Raw genomic sequence first — 7,844 nt, 5'->3', positions numbered from 1 at the left:
CTTGAATATTTTATGAAATATACGCATCATATGTAGATTTTTTTTCCAGTCTAAAATCTTCTCAGAAACGGTAAAGCAAATGAGTGGGAATCCCTGTCTGCTGCTTTTATCCTTGAATGTCATGTTATTTTTCTTACAATGATCTCCCCTGGGGTGAATTTCAAACCAATTTCATTTATATAAATGTAATCCATATCCCTACCGTTTCCACATGCAATAGAAGCTGTCAAATAAAAATGAAGTTGGCTTAATATGGAGAGTCTTGGATTTCAAAAAATTATTGCAAAAGAAGGAATGACACTAAATCAACAGGGGGAGAATGACTATTGAAAACAGGAAAATTTGTACGGATCTTAAACATACAGAGAAGAGCAAACTAGGCTACCGAGAGAGCAATATGAAGAGGCAGCATGTTTGGGAAGTAGCTATGTTATAATGGAGCCAGTGAGTTCTCAAGAAAGCGTTGAACCCTGGCTCAGACTGAGGGTTGATCAAAGTTCAACCATGCAGAAGAAAGAACCCAAGAGTTATCCAGATAGGTTAACCCACATTTTGTTAATTATTTATGAAAAAAGAATGCAAATATGGACTATGTGCATGATCTCATTAAGGAGACTATCTGTTAGTCTTATCTAAGTCATATGTGGTGGAAGGGTTTTTTTTTTTTTCCTGTCCCTAAGTTATTTTGGCAGACCCAAAATGTGCCAAGGATCTCTTATTAACATTCACTATTTTTCAACAGACAAAGTTTAAGCAAAATTAAATATTGTCAAGTCTCTACTATCTAATATTTGGTACATCAATTGAAAATTTTTGTTTAAAAATGGTGAAAAGGAACTGAAGACTAAAGATCACAGGATGCATCAATACTTTGTTATAAGACAAAGGATGTTCCTCCTGGAATACCATGCTTAAACAATTCATTGGCGATTTTCAGATTCTTTAAAAACCATACATGTCAGAGATGAATTAACAGGGAACGTGAGAAGTCACACAGAACCGAATTTTTATTATTGTAGCAGGGCGGCCATCATTTTGCAGGATGATGTGCTGAAATAAAATAAGTGAAAGGTTTTTATGCTTTTACAAGAACATAGCGCAAGTGATGGGAAAGTAGGTGCACAGAGCACAGATTAGCTGAGTTTTCACTTTAGATAACCCACAACAGCTCCAAGCACACAGTAGATAAGTAGCTCTCCTGTGGGAAGAAAAGAATTAGGCACCATTCCAAAGGACAACAACATATCAGACTCTGGTGTCAGATCTTTGCAGGACTCCAAGCCCATGATGTACATCCTTGCATATACACGGAGAGTCCTCTGCTTCATGTCTCTCGAGGAATATCTGCCAGGCACCCACATTACATTAAATGATTTTTTTTTTTTGGTTAGTAATTCATTGCCATAGATGACTCTACCCCTGAATAAAAGGAGGCCTCCCATGAAATAGCTAAATATACCTTGGCAATATGATACTAGGTTTTCTCCCTTTGTCAATACCTACAATGCTGTGACACACTTAAATAACACAATGCTAAACTTGTAACTGCTACTAAAGGGCTGTACTACCATGATAATATGGGGGAAAATGGTGGGAAGGGAAAATGGGGAGCGAAAGAGAAGGGAAAGGGGAGGATTCCTGGACCTACAGACCTGTATCATGGGCACTAATAAAAATGATAATAAAAAAAAAACGCACAACAATCTGAATGAAGTTTCTTCCTGGGTTTAGTGTTTACCATCTGGTTTTCCACTGTGATCTTATACCTAATGCAAAAGCAATTCATTTATTTGCTTTCTTATTTTATTGTTTTTAGAGCAGCTTTCCTTACAGTCTTTCTAATTTATTTAACACAAAAAATTACCACTATCAAAAATTATACTTAAAAACTTAAGTGAATTTTGAATTGGATGTTTAGAAAGTTTGTAGAAACAAAAATAGCTTAAATTACACCATTCAAACAAGCATTACGTGACCTGATAACATATAATTTGTGTGAGGTTTGCCCTTTCAGTTTCTGGGAGATAATCTTTAAAACACGTCTGAGATGTCCTGTCTGATAAGAGGGTATTTTTTTTACCCTGAACCCTTGGATAATATTGGAGCTGGATGTTGATAGTGTGATTTATTTTATGGGATTTAGGCCATTAGGTATCAGATTAACCTTAGTAGGGAATAGAAATGATTAACCATGCAGGTGGCCAGTTGTGTACATTGCCAAGAACCAGTGAAAATTCTGGACACCAAAATCCAGGGGTTTTCCTTCATCGGCATTACTGTCACATATTTTATTTTTCCATTGGAAAGCTAGGGAGACAGAAAGAAACAGGCTGAAATTTTTATCTGATGGTTCACTCTCCGACTGCCCATAGCAGTGGGTCTGGGCAAAGCCAAAGTCAGGATCCTGGAACGAAAACCAATGTATTTAGCTAGGAAACATTGGATTTTGTACTCTGAAAAAGAACAGAACCAGGTTTTCTGAGATAACAAGGAGAAATGATTGATTCAAGAAATGAAGTGTCAGGAAAGATCTGTTAGTTTACAGGTTTATTAAAGAACCTCTCCCACTTGCTAGCTATATTCCTAGGTGAATTACAATGTTTTTCTTATTTTAATTAATTAATTTTTATTTTAAAAGGTTTATGTATTTTACTAGAAAGTAAGAGTTAAGGAGGGAAAAAGAGACACACAGAGAGATCCTCTGTCTGTTGGTTCATCACCCAAATGGCCATAATGGCCAGAACAATGTCAGTCTGAAACTGGGAGCCAGGAGTTTCCTCCAGGTTTCCCAAGTGGGTGAGGGTTCCAAGCAGTTAGGCCTACCTCTGCTGCCATCCCGGGCCACCAGTTGTTGGACCAGAAGTGGAGCAACCTAGATATGAACTGGTCCAAATGGGATGCTGGCACTGTGGCCGGATGCACCACTGTGCTAACCTCTTTTGTCATTTGGCTTTATCTTTACAGAGTAAAGAACACAACATGTGCTTCATAAATTCTTGTTGAATAAATGAGCAACTGAATTCATAAAAAAGCGCTTTGATTACTTGAAGCCCATTTACTGGTTTGTTAATTCAATTAATTATTTATATATTCATTCCCTAAATAAGCATCAATACAACATGGACTATATTCCCACATGTATTTCACATAAAAAGGATGCCAGCTCTTAAAAAACTTGATCTTCCATTTTCAAAAGGAATGTATGTAATAGTTAAGTTGTAAAATAGGTGGAATCACATCTTTTATTTTACTTAAGTGTGAAGATGGAAACTTGGATGTGCTTATTCTGGCATTTGTCCCATAATTCTAATCAAAATACAGGATCTCTTCTTGTCTGAAGAGTTGTTAGGAGCCACAGACTAATGGGCCTTAGACTTGGCCTACCTGACAACCTGTTGCATTGCAAAACCTACCTTGGGCAAGCAGGACCACAGCAAGCAGGATATTGTGGTCAGTCCATCCCGGGCAAAGCAAGTGAAACAAAACCTCCACCCTTGTTCCTGTTCAAATAATTAGTTCTCCCCCTGTTTCAATATAGATGATTAGTTCTTTTCCTGCTTCAATGAAGATAATTACTTCCAGGAAACCCCTCCCCTTTCCCTCCTCCCCTAGAGAAGAAGGTATGTATATGAGGAGCAAAATAAAGAGCAGGAGGCACTCTTTTCCACCAAGTACGTGTATCCATCTGTTTCTTGGGCCAGCAGCCTGGCATTCCCAGTCCACCCTTAGGGTTTGAGAGTCGTGTCCTACAGGTCGGGACAAACAGTAACTCGGCTTGTAGGACATAAGACTTTGGGATTCTAGGAAATTGTATAAAAAACCTGTATAGGTCTCCTCATCTTGGTGTTGTAGGAGGACTGAAAGGTCCTTGGAAGAGATTTGTGGGGTACGTATGTGGGTGCTTCTGGATTGCAGAGGTTTGTGAATTCCAACTGAGTGTTTCTGGCTCTACAATACAAGATTCTTTTCCAGCCCTGATTCTGGGAGAACACCTAACTTATCCTCCACAACACTGAAGAACAGAGATTGTCATTAGACACCAGTTGATGATAGTTACATTTTGTCATCTGGAAATACCAGATTCATTCAGCCAGAGATTTCTACGCCTCCCTACCTTATCAAGATTTTTCCCATTCAAGGTACTTCAGGAGTTACAATTTAATCCATAGTCAATATGTAAAGAAAACAGATGACACATTATACAGAATCCTAGCTCCTAGAGTGAAGAGAATATGCAAAATAAATGGCTTCTAACAAAACAGGGATAAAGTAGGTCAGCAGAACTCTTTTATGTTTAACAAATTACTTAACACTATAAAAATAATCCTAGCAACTGCCTAGGTTGCGTTGTACCACTGTACCTAGGCAAGTATTACACTAATGGAAGAAAAGCAGCTAATAGCTGGTGGGTGTCTTGGGCTTGGTTAATGCCAAATTTATGTTAACTGTATCAGTGTGTCAGCATAGTTGCCTAATTTTTTTAAAGATATATTAATGGTAGATGCCTGCACACCAGCAGATAGGACCTGCGGATCCATGCCTGAGCATGCACGGGCCTTGGGTGGGCAGGCAGGGTCCCAGGTTGGCATGGCACACAGCTGGAGGACTGGGCTTAGGTATCTGCATGCTTGTAGGCATGGGGGCCTGTGGACTGCTCAGGGAGTCAGGTTTGGAGATGTGTGGGAGGGACGACTGCTGAGGGAGAATGTAACAGGTATGTTATGATTTCTCAAGGATTTCCACCACGCAGGCTACTGTACTTGCAGGTAAATGAGAGGGTTGAGACCAGGTGCATTGGAGGAGGGAAACCTGAGGAGCTTTCACAGCCAAACCAATACATCTGCCCATGTTGGAGACCTGAGCTGGGATTGTTGGTATCAACCAACACTTATTGGCACACATGAAAACAGTGGAGGGGAGCATGCCTGGCAGGGTTCAACCACAATACCTACCAGTGCATGTTGGGGCAGGGGATGGACCATGTTAAGCTGGGCCATGACACTAACCAGTATGTGAGAGAACCAGATCTGGGAGCAGATTCCACAGGGAATTGTGGGATCACCCCTGTGGGACTGCCATATCATCTGGTTTACTTGAGGGCTGGGGATGGTGATGGGCTGAGTTGGACATGACCATGGGACTGACCGAACGCTCATGGTTGCTAGGGTTGGTAGCATGTAAGGCTGGCCAGGTTGTAGTACCCATAGGCACACCCAAGATTTGGGTAGGGAGCAGGTGGGCCACAACATCTATCCAGCACTCACAAAGGCTGAGATGGGGTGGGGGAGGCAGACTTTTTGTAAGGGCCTACCATCTACTGGCATGCATGAGATCTGGGTCTAAGAGTGGACTCGATGGGGGAGTTGGGGAGTTTACCTGGTGGGCCCTCACTGACTCTGTGAACAGGTGAGTCAGGGCTGGATATTGGCCAGGTTGGGCAGGGCTGCTTCACTTGTTGGCAGGTATGTGGGTTGGCTCTGGGTGTGGGGGCAAACTGGGCAGGGGTGGACCAAACCCTACATAGCACACACTGGCATGCATGGGACTCAGGACAGGGTGTGGACTGTGTCAGGTTAGGCTAGGCTATCACACTTACCAGTTTGCATAAAAGTTAGGAATGGGGGCAAGCCAGGCAGGGCTAGGTTGCAGCACCCACCAGTGAGAGTTGGGACTGGGCATGGATCATGCAGAGCCAGGCTTTAGTATCCAATGACCAATGCATTGGATGATGGATTATGTTGGGCTTTGTCAGAGCAAACACTGGCACATAAAAGATCAGCGGTTGAGAGTGGGCACCCCAGCTGGTCTACAGTTCCCACTAGTGAGCACAAGAGCCAGAATTGGGGGAACAGTGAACTGGGCTGGACATGGCCACAGTATCCCTTGGCATGGGTGTGGACTAGGTCTGGGGTGTGCCTGACTGGGTTAGGCCCCAGCACTTGCTGGTGTTTGCAAGAGCCAGAGTGGGTGTAGGACAGCCTAGACTAGGTCTCTGCTCTTGCTGAACCATGTGAGAGCTGGGTCTGGAGGTATGCCGGCAGCACAAGGCTGTAACAATCAGAATGGGTTTGGGCTGACTGGGTCAGGGGAAGTAATGTGATAGAGAAACATGGAGAATTTCCCTTGTCAGGACAGTTCCTGCTGGAGAGTATAAGAATCAGCACTGGGAGTACCCAGACCAGACCAGACCAGGTTATAGTACCCACAGACATACATGTAACTCAAGTCTGGGTCAGGCCAGGCTGGTCCAGTTCACAGCACCTACTGGCAGATGTGAGAATCAAGAGAAGGTGCGGGCCAAGCTGAGTTGGGCGGCAGCACCAGACAGTTCACATTAGATCTGGGACTAGGAGCAGTCCAGGCTGGGATAAGTTGCAATACCAGACAGCCTGAGCTGGGACTGGGAATAGACTAGCTGAGCCGGGCTGGAGCGCCCACCAACAAATGCGAAGGTGAGGAGATCCATGCCAGACTTGGCTGCAGCATCCACCATCACATGTAAGACCCTGGAGGTGGGTTGGGGCAGTGGCGAGCACAGAATGGAGGTTGTTGGGGCTCCCCTGCAGGGTCACTGCTCCCACTGGTGAATGTGAGAGCTGAAACTTGGGATAGTCCAGGCTGGGCAGGGCTACAACACGCATTGGCCTGCATGTGAGTTGGGTTAGGAGGAGAGTCAGGCTGGACTAAACGACTATATCCACTGGTGGTACATGCATGAGACAGAGTAAGTACAGGCTGGTTGGGCTTTGCTGCAGCACAGGTTAGCAGGTACTGGTACTGGGGATAACTCTCATCTGGATAGACTTCAGAACAACCCAGAAAGTGCAAGATCCAGGTCTGGAACTGGGACAAGTAAGGAAACTGTGGGTACTCCTCTGATACACTGCAGCTCCCAACTATGAGCATGAGAACGAGAGCTGAGGACGTGCCTGACTGGACAGGTGGTGGCACCTGATGGCATGAGTGTGGGCTGGATGGTGGGGTCAGTTGGGTTGAGCTAGGCTCCAGCACCCACTGATCTGTATGAGAGCCAAATGGGATGTGGGACAGACCTGACCAGTCTAATGCGCATAATGGTATACACAGGAACTGAGTCTGGGGGTGGGCCTGATGGGGGTTACTGGGGGCTGCTTCAAGTGGGTTGCAGTTTGCAATGGTTTTCATAGACACTGAGTGTGTGGTAGGCAGGGTTGGGCTGGGCCACAGTATCCATTGGTTTGTGTAAGAGATGGAACTGGGAACAGAAATGACTGGCAACTGCAATCACAAGTGTGTGTATAGGCTGATGTGGGTGATAAACTGAACCGAACATTATGCTGTCTGGCATGGAATCAAGTCTAGGGTCATCTCAGGTGAATTTTCTTTTGGGAACTCCCCAACTGAATCACTAGACTCAGAAACTCCAACCATGGTGAAAATCACAGGATCTGTGTACTGACTGTGGATTGCTATTGTCGGAAATAAGCCTCCTTATTTGCTAAAGCCTGTTCAGTGGATGGAATGCCCAGATTAACATGGGGACATGGCAACCATGGCAGAACAAATTGTACAGCTCCCCCTGGTCAAGCTTTGACAGCAAGTATCTCAATGAACTGAGACTCTAAGGTAGATTATATCAACCAATGGAACTTGGAAGGATTTCCTCAACCTTGAAGCGATGAAACCAATAGCATCTCAGAACTATTGGAAACATTTAAGTAACAAGTACTCTTAGAACATGCTCCACATCTGGGACCCTGGTATGACACTGGTTGGCCTTTCACAATTCCCAGGCGGTGATGCCGTTGGGCTAATGGCAGAGGCCCTCTGCTCTTCATTTCCCACTTACCCTAGTTACAGAAAGA

The sequence above is a fragment of the Ochotona princeps genome, chromosome 1 (genome assembly GCF_030435755.1).
Source record: "Ochotona princeps isolate mOchPri1 chromosome 1, mOchPri1.hap1, whole genome shotgun sequence".
Lineage (NCBI taxonomy): Eukaryota > Metazoa > Chordata > Mammalia > Lagomorpha > Ochotonidae > Ochotona > Ochotona princeps.
The sequence above is the reverse complement of the archived record's forward strand: the minus strand, read 5'-3'. Positions refer to the sequence as shown.